The following is a 19,488-nucleotide window of genomic DNA, read 5'->3' as shown; positions in this document are numbered from 1 at the left end:
TTATTTAGCTGGATTTCATTAATAACACTGGTGCAATAGTTGCTGCAAGCACGTCCTGGTCACCTCTGTGTTTGAATAATTCCATTGCCAAATGCTTTCAGGCTCTTCCTCAGAAATTAGCACAAGCTTATTGTAAGTTTATCTTTAATATTCTTTGTACAACGAAAAATATTTTTTTTCTTCTGTTTCTGCCTTGTGTTGAATTTTAATTTTTTTTCAATTATTCTTGCATGCTTTTTGGTCAGCACAATACCAGCATGAGTTCTGTGGGATTTTTCTCAAATCTCCAAATTTTCCTCAAAAGAGCTGTTTCCTTTTCTTGGGACTAGTTCACTTCCTGCAGACAATTCTGTTTTTATTTTAGATGTCTGTAAGAATAGATTGTTTTCTACCAGCTATCCAGATGACTTTTTGTTTTTTTAAAACATTATATTACTTCCCTTTGTATCTGAGGGATTATTTGTAGATTATGGTAAGTGTATTGTGATGTGCCCTGGTCCTACATCTCATACTCTGAAACAAAGTGAGACCTGTTTGACAAAAAGTAATATAAGCCTCCAGTTTTACATTCAATTACAAGCTATATTTTCCCATATTTTCTCACAGAGAAAGGTTTTCTCACAGAAAATATGGCAGAAGGGATACCAAACCTTCCTTACGAATATTTTCCAGGATTTGTTTATACAATTTACCTCTCCAGTGCTTGTCCAGATAGTTTTCCTTGCTGTCCCATCATTGTGTCTCACTTCAAAGGTCTTGTGGACACATTATGATTTTCATGTGTCTCACAAATAAATATGGAAAGTTTTCTTACTGTTACTAATGTGACTTTCACCTGGGGGTAGAGGGGGCTGGTGCTTTTGGCTGTTTCTGAAAGAACACAGATAAACTTTCTGACATCTAATGACAATGTGAAATAATTTCTTCTCTTACTGAGCATAAATTTGCTCCCCCAGTTAAGTGTTCTCCATTTGCTCCATTCCTGCCACAAGGCTGCTCCAAGGGCTGCTGGTGAAGGAGCTCAGAAACCTATTTGACACATGTTAATGAATTATCTGACTTTCCAGCTCACACTATGTTTTCAGTAGCCAGCTCAGCAGAAGCAGTCAATCACCAAAAAGCTGGAGCCTTCATTGATTTCAACTGCTTGGCTTTTCTAAAGGAAATATACATGGATATAGATATTTATTATTGATTCTTCTCACTCTATCTCCTAAAAGCTTAAGCAATTAATCAATAATGAATAACCTCCTTTATGTTTTACAGTCACATTTTAAGCTGAAAAATAGCCTGACTGGCAGCATGTGTTGATTGCAGACACCCCCAGCAGCAGCTGCAATCCAGCTTCTGAGGGAGATTCTTCTGCAGCCACCAGCAGGACAGGGGACAGTGTGGGAGCAGGTGCTTGTGGCTCTGTGTCCTGCACAGGAGATCAGCCCTGTGAAGAGGAATGGGGGTTGCCAGCATGAACACTCATTTGGATCCACCACCAGAAAAGGGCTACAGGGAATTCCTGATGGTGCTGCTGGAGTGTAGCTGGCCCTTGCTTTGGGTGTTTTTCATTTAGAGCATACTGAGAGCTGCTGAATTTGGAATCTCCTCTTTGTGGCACAGCCACAAGAAGTGTAGGCTTAGGACTTAAGCTTAAGAACATTAATGTTAGGGGATTCTGATATGCACTTTTATTCTGTCATTACCAATAATTTGCAAAGGCAGGAACAAAATCAATCTCATAAATAACATAATCCATCTTGGCAGAAAATGCACATAAAGGTATTAACATTTTAAAATACTTCCAGCTTCCACATGAAAATCTGTGAAGCATCTGTTTCAAAAAAAAAAAAAAAAAAAAAGGTTTTAAAAAGGTTTTTAAAATAGTTTTCCGGAGGTCAGGTAATTTCTTTACATATTATTACCTCATAATTTAGTTGGATGTAGATTACGGCCTATGAATATCAAATACTTGATCTTCTCACTCCTTTTGTTGATATTTTTGTTCACATTGCTCATCATACACTTCTCTAATGCAATCTTCTTCCTTTTGACCTAACAGTGATCTCAACAGTTTTTCTCATAAGAAGCTACCTTTCAGCAATGTTTATAACAAAAAATTTTCAACTATTGTTTTGTTGCCACCTTTTGATTTTATCATTCGCAATGAGTTATGGTTGGTGATTGCTAAATTAATATCTTTACTCACTAAGGCTTTAATTTCTACTAAAATTGAATTTAAAAAGTTTCTTGACTCAAGCCTTAAAAAGCCAGATGTTTTTAAAAATCTTTCTACATTTTAAAACAAGTGTTGATTAGACAGACGAAGAGAACATTTAAAAGTTAATTTTGCTATCAAGACAAAGAGTTCAACAAAACTAGAATTTTTCCAACAATACCAGTTGAAATAGCATAATAGGATAAAATCATAAGGGTTAGAAATTGAGTGTAAAAAGTATAGGTCTGATGAATGAACCTGAGATATAAATGTGCATCCAATTGCAAGCAACATACATTAAAACCCTTCCCCATTCCCTTTTCCCCTCAAATGCAATGTGGGAAGTTCATAGGTAGTGGTCTCTCACCATAATGGTAGATTAAAGATTGCTCAGTAATAGTCACTAAGAGGCTTAACATTAAAAATATGACTATATGAGTGGTTTTACACCTTTTTTTTTTTTGTTGGGTTTTTGTTTGTTTGTTTGTTTTTTTGGTGCTGGTAATTTGTGTTCACAGAGGTCAAAGAGTGAATTTCAATGGATTTTTTCTGTTTCTTTCCAAAATTTCAACCAAAAAGGTATTACAATATTTTTGATCACATCAGGTCAGGTCACAGTCCAGCTGGGTCCATGCCCCATGCTATCTCTAAAGTGGCCAGTGGTGGATGTTGGGTGAATGTATGCAAGGGAGGATGCAGATCCACAGCCAGGTCATCCACAGGCACTGGCACTTTGCAGCTAAGGACATCCTGGAACAAATCCTGGAGTTTATACACTGACATCCTGTGCTACAGTTATCAACAGTATCTGTGAGTGTTGCAGCTCCTTGACATGATACATTTCAAGTCCAAAACATTCTATGGTATCTAGATCTGCAGCATAATTATATGTTACCTGGAAAAGTACATCCCTTTGCTCGGTTTAAATCTGTTGCCCAACAGGATTTCATTTGATTCCTCCTCAATCCTTGTATCAGGATTTGTACCATAAAATGATGGCTAACACCTATTGTATTAACAAGTTCAGAGTTCTCTCTCAAATTCTTCCTTAAATTTTCTTCTGCAAGCCAGTCAGTCCAAAACTATTCTGAGTTTCTTCATACAGAAGTTATTATATCTGCTCAATGTTTGAAATTTTCAGCTGCCATCTTTAAACTGGACTATCCTGAATAATTCATTACCATTCCCAAACTAATCTCTACATATCCAAGATTGTTTATGGCCAGTTAATTGAGTAGTGTCCATCTCAGTAGAGATACTTCCAGAGGCTCCTTATAACATCCATCATTGTGAGGACAAGAACTCTGAAGAGAACTTTTTTCTTTCATTAGATGATACCCCCATTTATTTCAAATACTTTAGTTAGGGACTTAAGCTTTTAAAAAATCTGAAAACATCAGTACAGTTACTGTAGACACTGGGTGACTCTTGCCCATTGACCTCTAGCATCTCCAGTAGCTTTGTGAAACACCACATCAGGTATAGAGGTTTTGTTGATTTTTCTCCAGCATATCAATCTGAATGCAGTGTTTACTTTTTTGTATTCTTTTGTATAGTTTCCACCAATATATTAATATGTACTTTCTTCTCATATGCCCTTTCTGTTTTAGAACAGCATCTATAAGGAAAACATATTTTCATTTTTTGTATTCTATGCACAACAAGCCAAAGGATCTTTATTAAAAAATTAACACAACACATTTGCAGAGCTTCAAGGGCAAGTTTAACTGTAGAGAGAGGCTTGAAGGCCTTTTGGAAGTAGTTCAAAGCCCACTGAATCTTTTTGCAGCTCCAAAGATTTCCAATGCATTTAGATGACTTGGTCACTGTGTGTTTGATGCAAAGAAAAATTTGCAGCCAAGGCTCTGCTGTAGAAAAGGCTTCTGACTGGTTATAAAGTTCCCCATGAGGCTGATGCTGTTCTGTAGACTTCCAAGACTTCCTACTGACTTCAGTGAGCACAGAATAAAGCTCCACCATCCCACTGCTGCTTTGGGAAGCCAAGCCCATTTCCAGCAGAAGGAATTCTGCCATGGAGAAGAATCCTATGCCATATTTTGGGAGAACAAAATCTCAAAGTCTTTCCTCTGGAAAACTTTCATCTGAAGTAACAGCTTAAAGCAGTTCTGCACTAGATAGTAAGTGTCTAATTATTAAAAATGATGCATCAAGGTAAGGAAAGAAAAAGCTGGTCTGGTATTTCATTGAACTTTTTTCATTTGTAAACTCTGTAAATGAGCAGTGACAAAAATGTCAATACTGACATTTTATCTACCCTTCCTCCTTTAATTACATATTTCCCATTTTCCAATAACTCCTTATCAGCTCTTTTAAAAATTCACTTTATGTCTATTTTCCCAATGTTTTGATGCATAACTTCCATGCATGTACCAAAAATTGCACATTGAAAGTCAATTTACAATGCAAAATTTCATGTTAATTTTTTATATGCAATTCAAATTTCAAGAACAATGGCACATACATTAAAAATACTGCATTTTGAAAGTATAATCTTAGGTAGGCAATAGATTGCTATTGCACCTACAAAAGAATATCATTAAACAGTGAAACATGTCTCACAAGTCACAGCAAAAACCCATTAGCACTCTAAGCAGTAGTTTGTTTACATTAAAATTAGCTCTGAGAAGGTTTACTGGGAAACCAAGTGCTTATATTTTCCATTAGAGTACTGAGTGCAGGATGTAGAGCTGCTTCCATTTTTGTGTGGCTTCTGTTCTTCTAAGCCACATGGAAATACCCATTTACTTTGAATTTTCTGTAAATTTCCAAATTAATTTCAACTGAAGGTTAGGGTGCATGAAAGCAATAAATAAGGCTGTGTTGACTGCTTGCCTTCAGGGAAGCAATCATTAGTTCACACTCAGGAATGTGGTGGTGGGTCTCACCAGGGATGTTTGGAGCTACAGAAAGGCTAAGGGAAAGCAGAATTTCCAAGCCTGAACTTCACACTGGCCCAGTCACTTTTCATTTAATAGCAGAGGATGATTTGTACAATGAGCAAATGTAGAATCTGGCCAGCATTTAACTAGCTGGATGAATAGGAAGTGCTATAAAGGTGTTATTGTCATCTAAAAATGACCTAAAGAAAAGTAAAAATATTCACACTTTGGAAGCCTCTGGTATCTCTGCCCTTTAGATAAGATAGTGCAGCATCAGTTCTGCAGCCCAGATGTCACATTAGAGATTATTCTGTAACCATGAGCTAAGAAAAAAAATCCCTTTTTGTTAATGATTCCTGAAATTTTGGACAGTTGGTAGCCCAGATTCTGAATTTGTTGGTATGCCCCATAAATGCTTCTTAAAATGCCACAGATCCACTGTACAGTCTGTTTATGTGAAAATCCTGTTTCAAAGCATGGGGAGGGGGACAGAAGAAAAGGGACCTGCTGAAATGTACTTGTTACTTCTTGGGGTTAATTTTGATTTGCTGAGCTGCTCTTGACCTTTTACTATCCCAGACTTTTACTACCCCCATTTCCCATATTTACACTAAGATCCCTCTCCATAGCCATGAGTAAGAGCAGGATGACCACAGCCACTTTGTAGAACCACAGTCAATAACTTCAACTGTGATCAAATGTTGGTTACTGGGGCAAATGTTTTTTTTCATTTTCAGCTAGGGAAACTAATATTTATCATTTATACAGCATTCCACATATCTGAAACACTGAAAACATTTTAAATTGATTAATCCTGTCTGTCATACACATTGAGGTCAAACTTGCTTTTATGGGCAGCAGTATTACTCAGGATTAACTCAGCAGAATTCAGCTTCTTCAGCATTACATGATAATATAATTTGGCTTTTAGTAATTACAAATATTTTAAAGAGGTTAAAACATTGAATGAAATGTTGTCCTGATCTGCAAAGCTCTTGCTGTGGTCTACAGGATTCCACAGTTTTAGGCAATGGCAGGATCTGCTCATTTTGAGGTTATGTTTGTGTAAGGGAAAAAATTTATGCCTGAGATAAATTCACTGAACAGAGCTTTTTGCCAACACCACAGGCCCTTGCCACATCTGCACTACAAGTGCAAAAAGTCAGAGCAGGGCAAGAGGTTACTGAATCTCCACCTGGCTGCACCAGTGCAAATAGAGGGAAAAGGGAGAATTTCTCTTACTGCTGAGGAAGAGTGGAGGGCTGGCACACAGAAAGGACAGTGAGCACACACCACTAACTAGGGCCAGTACAGCAAATCTTCACCCTCCCTGTATTAATGCACTTTAACATATTGGATATATATTTAAATATCTGTAGGTTAAAAAAAAAAAAAAGAAACAGTCTCTCCCTAAACAAAGAGCAGATTGTTAATTCCTACTCATGACCACAAGAGGAAAACCAAGAAATAACTAGGTTATTTTATAGCTTGGGAGATTTAGCATACACATTAGGAATATGCTTTCCAACCTAAAGGATTGTTAAATACCAAAATGGGTTAGCTTGGAAGGCCATGGACCAGAAAGGCTTTAGGAAATGGGAAGTTTTAAGAGCATTTAAGCATACTTGCATTTAGGATGGCCTAGGATACAGCTGATCAGCTCAGTGGGGGATGAAGCACCAATCTCCTGAATTCCCAGACAGCTCCTCAGTGCCACGATTCCATAGGGGTACAGCTGCCCTTAGTCTGGTACAATACAAACAATCCTGAAGGCAAATGACCAACCTGAAACAATTGTACAACTGACTAAATTAAAGAGAAAGGAAATGTCCTCACAATTTTCTTACTACTCTTTATCTCAAAGTTATGTATTAAATTGGGTCAGACAAGAAAACAAACATCATATTCTGATGCAATCCAGTCCTGTCTGTTTTGCCCACATCACTGTTTCTTTTTCCCTATCTTGATTACAGATCAGAGTAGTCCAGGCTTAAAATTGTAGTTGTCAGAACAAGAGGTCACTTGAGTCATTGCAATTTCCAGAAATGTGGCTTATGCCCTCAGAATTTTCTCTGGCAAGGTTTTATTGAAAATTAAACATATTCCATATCACCCTGTTTTTGCAAAACTTTAAAAGAGCTGACAAAGTGGGACAGAATGGCTGAAGGGTTTCTGCTTGGGTTTTTCTGACTTCATAAACATTAGAACAATACATTCCTGGTTTGGCCACTTTTATGGCTGACTGCCTGCACTTCTGGTAAAGAAATGTTTAAATGAACCAAACTGTAAACTGATGCCCTATTGCAGTCATGGTGACTGCAGCACCCCATTAGAGAGGGCAAAACATTTTGATTTGCCTTGGAACCAAACCCTTCACTGCTGTAACTCCTTTGATCTGTGTAAACCTGACTTTTGCTTTTTTAGTTTTTCAAATTGCAGCTTGAGTTTTCACACGTATTTTTTTACGGTAAAAATTACATTTGTCTGTAAAAATATAAACCCTGATCTGAATGCACTCTTGGTCACCTAATACTGTAAAATTAGAAACTGAAAGCTGAAATGACACATTCAAGAACATATGATCATTCTAATTCATGTTAGAGGAAACAAAACGAAAAAATCATGAGATAGAATTCACTAATTTTTTCCCTTAAATACCAATCTTATTCCCACAGTAAGATTACTATCTAGTAAGTCTAGCTAGTGTCTAGAAAGCTAATTTTCAAATGTGCACCAATACTTTGCCCATAAGTATAATCTGTAAAGATGAATGTGGAATACAGATGTTAAAAACATTACATCAAATTCTGGTCCAAACCAAATTATATTCCTACTTTGTACCAGTAAATCCCCAGCACAGGTTAAAAGGCATAACCAGCACCAACAGAATAAAAGCTGAGCACTGGGAAAAAGCTTTACTGTATCAACCACACTGAAGCAGGAATAAAAAATACTAGTATGAAAAAACAGTAGAAAGTAAGCTACGTTTATTCTCTAAATGGCAGGGAAAAAAGTCCATATTATCTGCGGTTCTCAAATGCTTCAGAAGATTGCAGAGTATTTAGTGAAAATCTTTCAAAATTGCCAACTAAACTGATGGACATCTTGTTTGTACATGTTACATTACCAAAATTGGGCATTGCTATATTTAAATGAGATTTTGTGGAAGCTTTTCAGGTCTTACCAGTTTCAGACTAAACCAAACAGTGGTTCATTGAAATTGAAACATTTTACAGTCAGTCTGGCCTAAAGACAAGCCTTAAGTGACTTTAATTCTGGAATTGTTTCAATTGAAAAAAGAAAGCTTAAAGTTGCTATGCTACTTATGTTAATTTCGTTTTGCTACACACAATTTTTTCCCAGCTTTTATATTTATTAGTTATATTTCCAAGATTTTAATATCTGCCTCTAATTCTTTATTCATTTATTTTGTATTCTAGATGGGTTGTGAGAGGTGTAGTCCAGGTGGGAAAGGCTGCATTACAGTGTTCAGAAAGTATGCTATAAAATGTAATTCTTAGTAGCATCAGCTGTAACTTCATGGGCTAACAGCAGCTAATATATGAATCTAGCATCTGGGACAGTGTCACACCAATAAGCCTGTTAATTTACAACAAGATTTTAAATTTTGTTTATAAATATATATATATATATATATATATATATATATATATTTATTTATTTATATTTATATTTATATATATATGTATATAAACTGACTGTGGTCCTCACACACCCCAACATACCCACTTCTTACTGTTCAAAGAGAGCCCATTTTAAGCAAAAATGATACCTGCCTTACATGAACACAGTTGTCCTAAAATCTGCAGCTTTATCTTTCAGGTCCAGCAGTAATTCCTGTGTTTTCCTGGTTCTGTAACCTCTATACAACCATGGAGGCCAATCCCAACAAATCTGTAAAAAAACCCCATGTTTCCCCACTTTATGAACACAATTCACCCTCACAGACTATTAAGCCTGATCTAGTTCACTAGAGCATGCCCAGCTCGTGGCTCTAATAATTTTGCTCTTTGAGTTAATTATTTTTACACATTCCTTGCTTTGTAGTACTTTGTATTTGTAGTTACAAAGCACCTTGGGGTGGTAGGCAGACAGACCACTCTTGCCCATCTTCCTCCACTCACTAAACAGTTGCACAAGTTTGGGTTCTTAGGTAACTCTCTAAAAGACTTGGATGTTTTTATTATTAGTCTTGTTTTGAAACTCTGTGTACCCCACTGGAGAAGACAAAGCCTTCCACCTCACACTCATCCTCTTCAGTCATGGGGATGACTCTTACTTGACTGTTTGAAGGAATCACATACTTTCTACAAATTTTGTGTATCCAGGACCCCTAAGTGAATTCATGGCCTTTCACCTGAATGGATCAGTCTGTCCTGATCAAACTGCTCTTCCAGGAACAGCAGCATGTTTCAAAACACTCAGATTCTCCTGGTAGTGACAGCTCCTATGGAAAGGGTGGTGAGAGGGCAGTCATTACAGTAGGATTGCAGGCCTGACCAAATTGAAAGCTGCTTTTAGGGTATTTGCAGTCCCCTGAAACAAATGCTCTTGTATTGGCCATTTGAAAGTGAAAATTGTACTATCCATGCCTGGTTAGCCCATCAGATGTGCTGGGAAAGTGGTGGCTTTATAGAGTGGCACAGCTGAAAATGAAGGCCTGAGAGGAGGTTACAAATTACTGCTCTGTGCTTTCCCCAGTTTAGGGGAGGTGACGTCTTGGGGATCCCATCTTAGATAAAAAGACATAGGATAAAAGGCTGAAATAAATGACTCATGATCATTAGCTTCTTAGTCATGGGAGAACTACAAAAAGCACCTACAGCTGGTTAGATTTGCATGCTGTGCATTCATCCTGTGGCCTCAGTGAGTTTCTCAGTGGAAGGAACAGAGCCTGATCAGCGAGCTGGAAATGCAGCTCTGCAGGATGCTGCCTGCCCTCCTCAGTGACTCTGATGATTACTTCATTAGGTTGTTTAATGGACCAAATTTTCTACCTACACCTAGATTTTAAACAAGATTGCTCTTATTCTAACTTTCCATATATTCACTAACTTCAAACCTTTCCAGAAATGACAAAGAGTAGAGCAGCAGCAAGCTGTATTACTCTCAACTGACTTCACTGCCTTTAGTTCAGGCAATCTGAGTTGTCCTGATATTTAAAGTGACCCATGAAACTGCTCTTTACATTCAGAACTAAAAATATTATTTCAGGATTTTGAGAAAAAGAGATATGTACAAGTAATTAAAATGTAGAAAACAAAAGTGAGGGTGTTTACGGTAAAATATTGAGGTGTTCTTAAGGTACCTAAATAATTGTAACCTCACTTCAGAGAGAACTCACACAACAATCAGAAAATTGGAATGAAGGTATTTGGCTCACTTAGCTTTTAAGTAATTAAAACTGGTTTCTAAAGATGTATTTACATTTTTATGTAATTTTTTTCCCAGCCTGAGAATACCACTCAAGGCTATTATTCATGAAGTTCTCAAAACAAAACTTTGTAGAAACATTCATTTTGCACAATAAGGGACATATAACTCATTAGCTAACCTCATCAGGCTCCCAGTCCACAAAGCAGTATAGAGCATCTAATCTGAGGTCCTTAAGCAATTTAGAGCATGAAAACTAAGCAAGCTTCTTGTTCCCATAACCAAGAGCCACAGTCCCACAGTTTGTGTGCCCAGCACCACCCTGCACATTTCCCTACCCACAGTCCCTACTAGGAATGTGTGAACATGTAAAACCTTCTGCAACTGCAAGGCACTGATGTTTTCTGTGGCCAAGGAACAAGGTAAGAAAATGGGTTGGGCAAGTAGTGAACACAGAATCAATCTGCATCAGGAGGGCCCTTAAGGATCATCTAGTCCAACCCTCTGCCACGGTCAGGGACATCTTTTCCTGCCATGGAGGAGGTTGCACTAAGTCTCATCCAAACCTGAACATTTCCATGGGGTATCCACAACTTCACCTGGGCAATTTGTTCCTGTGTCTTACCCACCCCTCACCATAAAACATTTCTTCCTTATAAGCAATCTAATCTACTCCCTTACAGTTTAAACTATTAGCCTTTCTCCCACTACCACAGGCCTCAGTAAAAAGTCATACTCCATCTTTCATACAAGCCACCTTTAAGTAAAGAAAGGTCACAATAGTGTATTCCTGTAGCCCTCTCTTCTCCAGGCTGGGCAAATCCAACTCTCTCAGCCTGTCCTCAACACGAAAGGTGCTCCAGCCCTTTGTGACCCTCTTCTGACACTGCTCCAACAGGTCTGTTTCTTTCCTGTGCAGAAGATGCCAGACCTGGATGCAGAACTCCAGGTGGGGTCTCATGAGAACAAAGAAAGAGGGGCAGAATCCCCTCCCTCTCCCTGCTGCCACACTGCTTTGGATGCAGCCCAGGACACAAATGGCTTTCTGGGCAGAGAGTGCACACTGCCAGGTCATGTCCAGCTCTCCTCCACCAGCATCCCCAAGTCCTTCTCATCAGGGCTGTTCTCAATCCCTCCGTCCACCAGCCTGTACTGATACTGGGGATGGTCCCAGCCCAGGTGGAGGACCTTCCTCTTGGCCCTGTTGAACCCCATGGGTTCATCTTGATCTCCTGAGGCTTCTGAAGGACACTGCCAAGTGCAGACTGTTTCTGCAGCAATTGAACTGTCCCCACCAGTCTGCAGCTGCTTCCTGCCCTAGGGCCAAAGCTAAAAGCAATGTGTGAGCTACAACTGATAATTAACATTAGCTGGCTTTTGTGCCTCTGAAAAGCAAACCACTCATTTACATGCCTTCAAAAAGATACTTATGGAAAATAAAGTATAAAATGGAAATTAGAAGGTCTAGGTGAGAATTTGACAAGCAAATACTCATTGATGTAAGGAAAATTAAAGGGAACTTTATTACAATATTAAAGATGCAAATTATGGATCAATGGCACTCCCAGGCAAATAAAAACAACAATTACAAAGAATAAAGCCTCTGTATGCCTATTCAAACACGAGTTTCAGAAAAACACAAAGAAGCGTAATAAGGATTGTAAGAAGTTGGGCATATATTTTACATGAAAGGATATTAAATACACTCCTCACCTTGGAACAAGGAAAGTGTGATAAATGTATATAAAATCCTGAGTGGAGAATGATAATGCACTTTTTTCTTAACTTAAAAACTACAGTACACCACATAAAATTATCAGGCAGGAGAATTAAATAGACAGATGTACTCTTTTCCATTTATTAAATCCTTAAACTAATTATCATAGGATTTTTTGGATTAAAAAAAAAAATTAGTATATTCCAGATTGTCTTGATTCCTTAATTTTATAATCTGGAAGAGTTTCAAGAGTAGAAAAAAAACCTTTTATGTTTTTATATATGCTTTCTCTCAGCATCTATTACTGGCTACTGTGACAGGCAAGATGTTATTTAGATGGACCTTTGATCTGACTGGCTTAGTGAGTCTGAAGTTTTACACAAAACAAATAATCACCCATGTTTAGCAATTTTTTCCCTAGCAGAGAACATTGATGACAATAATATTTTTCTTGTAATAAAAATACAAAAACAGCAGAAGGATTACAGAGGAAATAACATAGATGTTATAAACTGATAAATTTAAAATAAAACATGGACAGGGTACATCCAACACTGTAAGAATGAGAATGTTCATGGGTTAGCATACAAACCTTCTCATTAAAATCATCTAACTATCTAATAGTACTTTAAGTCAGTAACATGTGCATATATCCACAAAAATATGGCTTAAAAAGATTTCTAGGAACTATAAAATAAGGATTTTTATTACTAGGTGAAGTGGTTGACACAGTCTCTAATGACAGACTTATGAAAGGCCTGACCATGATCATGATAAGCCAAACACCTCTGGCCATGCAAAGGAAAAGCACACTCCTGAGTGTCCTGAGAAAATGGAAAAAACAGTGCATATACATTACTTCTGGGTTTTAAAGTTGGTTTTTCAAAGGCCTCCTCAGAAGATGTTCAGGAAAAGCTACAAGCATGATCTAGAGGATGGAAAGCAGCTTCTCTGAAGAAAAATTTAAAAGATTAATTATGATTGACTTAGGAAAGAGCACAGAAGACTAAATGTGCTATAGGAAAGATGGAGCAGGAGTTTGAAATGAATTCAAAGCAATTAAATGATGGAAGTTTCTTAAATAATTCTCTAACTTTTCTCTTACTTCTCATGTACCCTGTAATTAGACTGTGATAAAAAAGGTCTTTGAGCCTAAAACTTAAAAAGGAATTAAACATTTTTATGGATTTTGAGAATATGTATAGTTCTAATTAATCTGAATACCCTGGAATATTAAATGTTACACTTTGAGGATAAATCAGTCTCTGACTATCAGAGATCAGAATGAAACCTAACATTGAAGACAGGTGCACAGTATCATTATTTGGCAACCACAAGGCTACTTGCACCTTTCTCAGAAGCTGACCAAAGTTCTTTGGAACTTACCATTTTTGAAGGTACAACAATGCCTCCATATGCAATTTTAAGTAAATTTTTGGTTTCTGTACTCCTGCTGTGATAAGACAAATTATTTGTGCTGTGGGAAGAGGTGGAATCAAGCCCAGTTGCAGCATTCCTCAGTTTTGGACTGATGTCATTTCTAGTGGAATGAGGAGTCAATGGCCCAAAATGGGAGAAAGAGGAAGAGGACAGCAAAAGGTGCCTTTTTGTTTAGAACCCAGGGCAGACTGGGCTATTAAAAAAATCAACACTAGTTAGAAGAGTTTTTAGAAAAAGACACAAAAAATACAGAAAATAGATTACCATTGTCATACTGTGCTAGTGTAATCACCTAACACTGCAGTAATATTCTACTTAAAAACAGTTGTGTCTTCCTGAGAAAAAAAATCAAGTACTTTTAGTAATAATTCTTATGACTGAGAAATCTAGTGACTGCTTTCTTCTAAAAATACATGTACTGTCTTTCAAAATGAGAATTTAATGCTTTCATTTGTAGCTGTACACACCTAATGTAATAACACTCAGTTTATTGTTGCAGTACTGAATGCATAACTTAGCTGCATATTTCCCCCCTATTTTTGTACTTATAACATTGTAGAAATAACACATGCATAGCAGAATTGATTCTGTGGCATTTTACCATGTCCCACTGAGCTGGGAACCAAGCCTGCAAAATCATACTCATGAGAATATTCCCCCCAAGTCAGGTCAGAGAATAAAAGCTCCTCACATGAGTAAGGCTACAGGAATAGACTGCAGGAGGTCAAGGTCAGTGGTGAGTTTTGGCTGAGTCAGGGTTGGAGGATAAGGCCCTTATGAATCCTATAAATAGCTCATTGTTAAAAGAGGCCAGACCTAATTCTGGAAGTATTTTGGAAGAAGAAACCATTGCGTGACTGATGACGTGCACCTACCCAAGCCTCTCTGCTTTATTAATGTGACATTTGTTTGGAACCAACATATAATAAATAAAAGATATTTTTAGGATGTGCCAGGGAAATGTATTCAGATTTTTAGAGAATAATTTGAGTATATTAAAAATGCTGCACAGTATCAAAGAAATGGTTGTTAGAGTACACAAGTAAGTGTTAAAAAGCAGTGGATTGATCCTGATGGAAACAGAAAAGCAGGCCAAGCAGGCTGACAGTAGGTTTTACTCACCTGACTTCAACCAGCTAAAAGCTCATACCTATCCTCCTTTTACAGTAAATCAAGGGAAGCAGGTGTCTCTAGTACCATTAAGCACGTCCTAAGGCTGCAGTTAGGCAGAAACTGACACTGACCTAAGTGAGCACCAGCATCAGGAAAAGCAGTGTCCCCAAGGTCTTCTGCCCAGAATGAGTGGTTTATTCCAGTTCTGCAGAGTGACTTCATTTTTGTTGACATAAGGGTTCAGTAACCTTGATAGATAGCTGACATTACTGAAACCATTCTCTTCCACCTCCTTCTTTCTTCCCTCAAAGTTACTTCTCAGTTGGATCAGTCCTCTGGTCTGGAAACTATGCCAGCAGTGGCTGGGCAATGGACCAGAGCAATGCTGGGCAAAAATGACTGCTTCTTTCAAGTTGAATGTCAGAGGAAAGCATTTTGCAAAGAGTCTGGATGAGCCATGTGAGTCTAACACTTCACTGCCACCAGTACAGGGAGATTTTCTATTCCATTCCCTCCCTGCTGCCAGGGCCACACAACCACTGCTTCCCTCTGCAATGGCTGTGGACTTGGAAAGGCCTTCTGTCACTGGAGACACCTTCAGATACTGGTAGAGAATTAAACCATTTAAAAAGTAAATAGATTTTAGTGTGTCAGCCAGTACAGCTGGATCACAGAGGTGTTAGATGGACAGCAGAGCTGGCAAATGAAGAAAGAGGCTGAATGACCTGGGGATGAGGAAGGGAAAAGAAAACAAGAAGGGAATGAAGTCTGGGTCCATCCTTTCAACAGTCATGAGCTGTTAGATCAGCTGCCCATCAAACTGCACCCTCAGGGCCACCTTCCATATTACACTGGATATGATCTAATTGGAGGCAGACATGGGAAGGGACAGTGCCACTTTCCTCCAGGCTTTCAGCTGCACATTCCCAATAGGCAGGGGAGCAGAAGTGAGGGGAGAGGAGAGCCAGCATCCACAATCAGATAAAATGCACCATAAATTAACTGTTAAAACTGGGTGGTTTCAGTTACTCTCTGGAGTTCTTATATTTCCTCATTAACTGAAAGGATCCTAGACAAAAAAAACCCCCTCACACTAGAACCCTATTTGCAAAGTGCCTGAAGGTCAGTGAGACAAAAGTCAGACTGATGTGTTCATCCTGTGCTGTCCCTGTCTATAGTCTCCATCCTACAGCATCTTACATTTTGAAGGAATGCATTTGTGCTAAATATTTCTTTCATTTTACAAGAAAAATTATAATGGAAAGACATTCAAAAAGTGTAAGAAATAGGAGCTGATCTGCTGATATATACATTATGATACTAATTACCAAGATAATTGCAACTCTGTTGCCAAGTATTGACACTGTCCTCTTGCAATTCAAAATGAAATCCAAACTGAAACATCACAAAGGAAAAAAACACCAAGTTTCTAAACCCTGCTGATGAATCCCAATCAGGCTGGAGCAGAAGAATAAACATAGAGCCAAGAGCTCCTCCAACAGCTGTTGAGACAGTGTGTGCTCACAGGGCTTTCATCAGCACTAGCAGGGCTTGTCTCTGGAAAGAACAAAGGAGCCTCAGAGCCCGGGCCATGGAGGGAGAAGCAGCGGAAACACAAATGTCACTTCGATGACAGTCAGAGACTTCCCGAAGTCCCATTCTCTTCCTCTGCCTCACTTTGAGGAATACCTTAACTGTTTCAGGAGCCTCATTCACTCATGTTCCTGGCTTGAGCATGGTACTGACTTCAGTGAAGCCATTTAAAAGAAGGTGCTGTTCAACACGAGCATGAATAGCCAGATTATTTTTTCATTAGCAGCTGAAAGACTATTTCCTATGATGAATTATTAAACAAAGCACACAAAAGCACCTCCATGAAGCACTGGCTTTCATAACAGATGCTGACTGATTTCAGTGAAATAACTCAGATCTGTGTTGATATTCAGTGATTAAAGAGACTCAAAAAAGGTAATCTCACACACTGAAATAAAGGTATTTCATTCTACTAACTCTGAACTGCATACTTTACTACTAAAATATTGATTTCAATTTGCATCTTATTTGTGTTGCCAAGAGGATTTAGTAAACATATTAAGCACCAACTTCAGGAAGAAATTTTGTGTATATTTTTTGTGTTTGACTGGATGAAAACATTCAAGGAAGCAACTGTCTAGACATGATGACAATAAACCCTCTATGACTGGAACAGCGGGAGAAGAGGTTGCCCTCAGTAAGCAGTACTTCCCAAAAAAGTCATGAACTGTGTGCCAGGCTGTCATGTGCTCAAATAATTATTTCAGATATTCATTCTTCATAAGAAGTCCTATGTATAATTTCCTAAAGTGGAACACATGGATGGTTTATGGATCAGTGTTTTTGCCCATGAACAAAGCTTTGTTCTGTTGAGAGCTGAAAGGTGCCTCACACCAATCCATGCCATGTCAGGGGGCAATGCTTCATCAGACACACACTTGTGTCATGGCATAATTTTGTAATTCTTCCAGTATCAACTGTGTGAAAAGGGATTATAGGGACACAGGAAGTTAGCACAAAAATTGTTATTAGCAGTAAAATAATGCTGATGATGGTTATCAGCAGGGCCATTACTGCTCTCTAATGATTTCCCTGTGGTCAAGACTCAGTCCAGATAAAAATTCAAGGGAGATCCTCCTGCTACTAAGGCAGGAACAGATCTGTAAATTAAAAAGAAAATAGAGAAATTTAATTTGTCTCTTTTTTTATGAGAGCTTTAGTTTCACATCCCACTCCTGGAAGTTGCTCCATTGGGATCAGCTCTTGTGCCTGCACAGCTTCAGACTGGAACTAAAAACCAAAATTAAGTGAGTCAGATAATCAGAAAAGGAAACTGAGTATAAATTGAGAGCAAAATCCACAATTTAGTTTCATGATGCAAGCAAAAGTGACAAATGGGTTATAACATTAATTTCATGTGACAGAGATAAGAAAATGGGTTGTTTCTTTAAACCAAGAGCTTCTTTCTCCATCTAGCAAAGTCAGGAGATGTTACCAAAAATATATCAGGCTCTGTCTTAATTCAAAGACTGCTGAAGGGTTTTTTAGATGCTTATGGCTTTTTTATCAACTGTTTAATTTCATGTATCAGGTTTAAGGTGGCCTGATACTCTATACTGAGTTATTTCTTGAACTCTGAATGAGTCAGCTTTGTGGTTTCTAAGGAATGTGTTGTGCTTCTAGGAAGTCAACTTGGAGCTCTGGGCCTGCAGATATGGCCTCTGATGTGCTTAGCCAGACTGATGGCTCAAGGAATACAGAGTTTTACATAATAAACATGAACTTTAGATCTGGGTACAGGAGACTTTCTCCACATGAAAATCTCCCCTTTTGCATATACTTACAGAATCAGTCAGTTCATTGCTTTTGTTTCCCTCCTTTGCTTGCCTCTCCAGTTGTGTCATTTCCAGTTGTGCCATTCTCAAACTCATTAAATAGCCCCATCTTTTATCTTAAAAAATCCATTCATTCGGGACCTCTTGTCTGTTCTCTACTTTTGTAGAGAACTCCAGTCACATTTTCAAGCTTTATTTCACAACTGTGAAAATATAAGCTGAAATTCTTTCACAACCACTTGATCTAAGGAGCTTGAATTTAAAATGCTGAATACAAAACTTGTGGTAAAACTGTAAAAGTTGGCAATATGAAGATTGAGAAGAAGAGCATGCTTGCTTTGCATTTTGATTAACAACCTGCCTTTCATCCACATTTTGCAGACATACCTGATTCTGATCTGGCCTTTTTATAGCTCCAGATCTCAGCAGTGATGGGGAAAAACTTGGTACAGGGATTAGCTCTTATAACAGGCTCAAGTTGTTCTGTATGTTGAGCTTGGTGTGAGTCCTCACAGCACCTCCTCACTTTTATGCCACCTTTAACTGGCTGATATCAGCCAGCACATTTCAGAAGGGAAATGGTAATTAGGCAGGCTATAGATAGCCATGGAGTAGCACCTTATCAGTGCTACAAATATTTTCAACAGCTAAAATAACCCCAAGCAAACAAACCACAAACCCCTCTAAGATTACATGAAGTTTTACCTCCTTTGCAGTTGAAAAGCACAAACAGGCCAGGCCTAGTCTGAGAGGACATCCCAAGCTTTGCCAGCAGTTTACAGACAGACAATCCATCTATTCAACAAGCAATTTCAGAGTGAACAGCCTCAGAAAACAGGGATGCTACTTGAAGTTCTGGAAAACACCTGATGCTTCCTGGGGAATCACAAGCAGGGCAACTCATCACGGGGCCTCCCGGTTTGTGAATGCCAAGTGACTGAAGCTCAACTCCAGGCCTCACTGACAGGCTGAAGCACCTGGAGTCACTCCGTGGTGAACCTTCCTAAAGGATTGCCCTTTCTCCTCTCTGGTGACCAGTGACAGCAGGGAATGGCCTGGAGCTGTGCCAGGGAAGTGTAGATTGGATATCAGGAAAAAGTTCTTCACCCAGAGGATGGAGGGACACTGGAACAGCCTCTCCAGAGAGGCGGTCACAGCACCAAGAAGCGTTTGGACAACGCTCTCAGGCGCATGGTGTGATTGTGGAGGCTGACCTGCTCAGGGCCAGGAGCGGGACTCTGATGATGTTTGTGACTCCCTTCCAACTCAGAATAGTTTGTGAGTCTGTGATTCTTTCAGCCGGCCTGAGGAGGAGCCTGTGCGCCCGCTCCACGGGGAAAACGAGAG

This window comes from Melospiza georgiana, chromosome 4 (assembly GCF_028018845.1).
Source record: "Melospiza georgiana isolate bMelGeo1 chromosome 4, bMelGeo1.pri, whole genome shotgun sequence".
Lineage (NCBI taxonomy): Eukaryota > Metazoa > Chordata > Aves > Passeriformes > Passerellidae > Melospiza > Melospiza georgiana.
The sequence above is the reverse complement of the archived record's forward strand: the minus strand, read 5'-3'. Positions refer to the sequence as shown.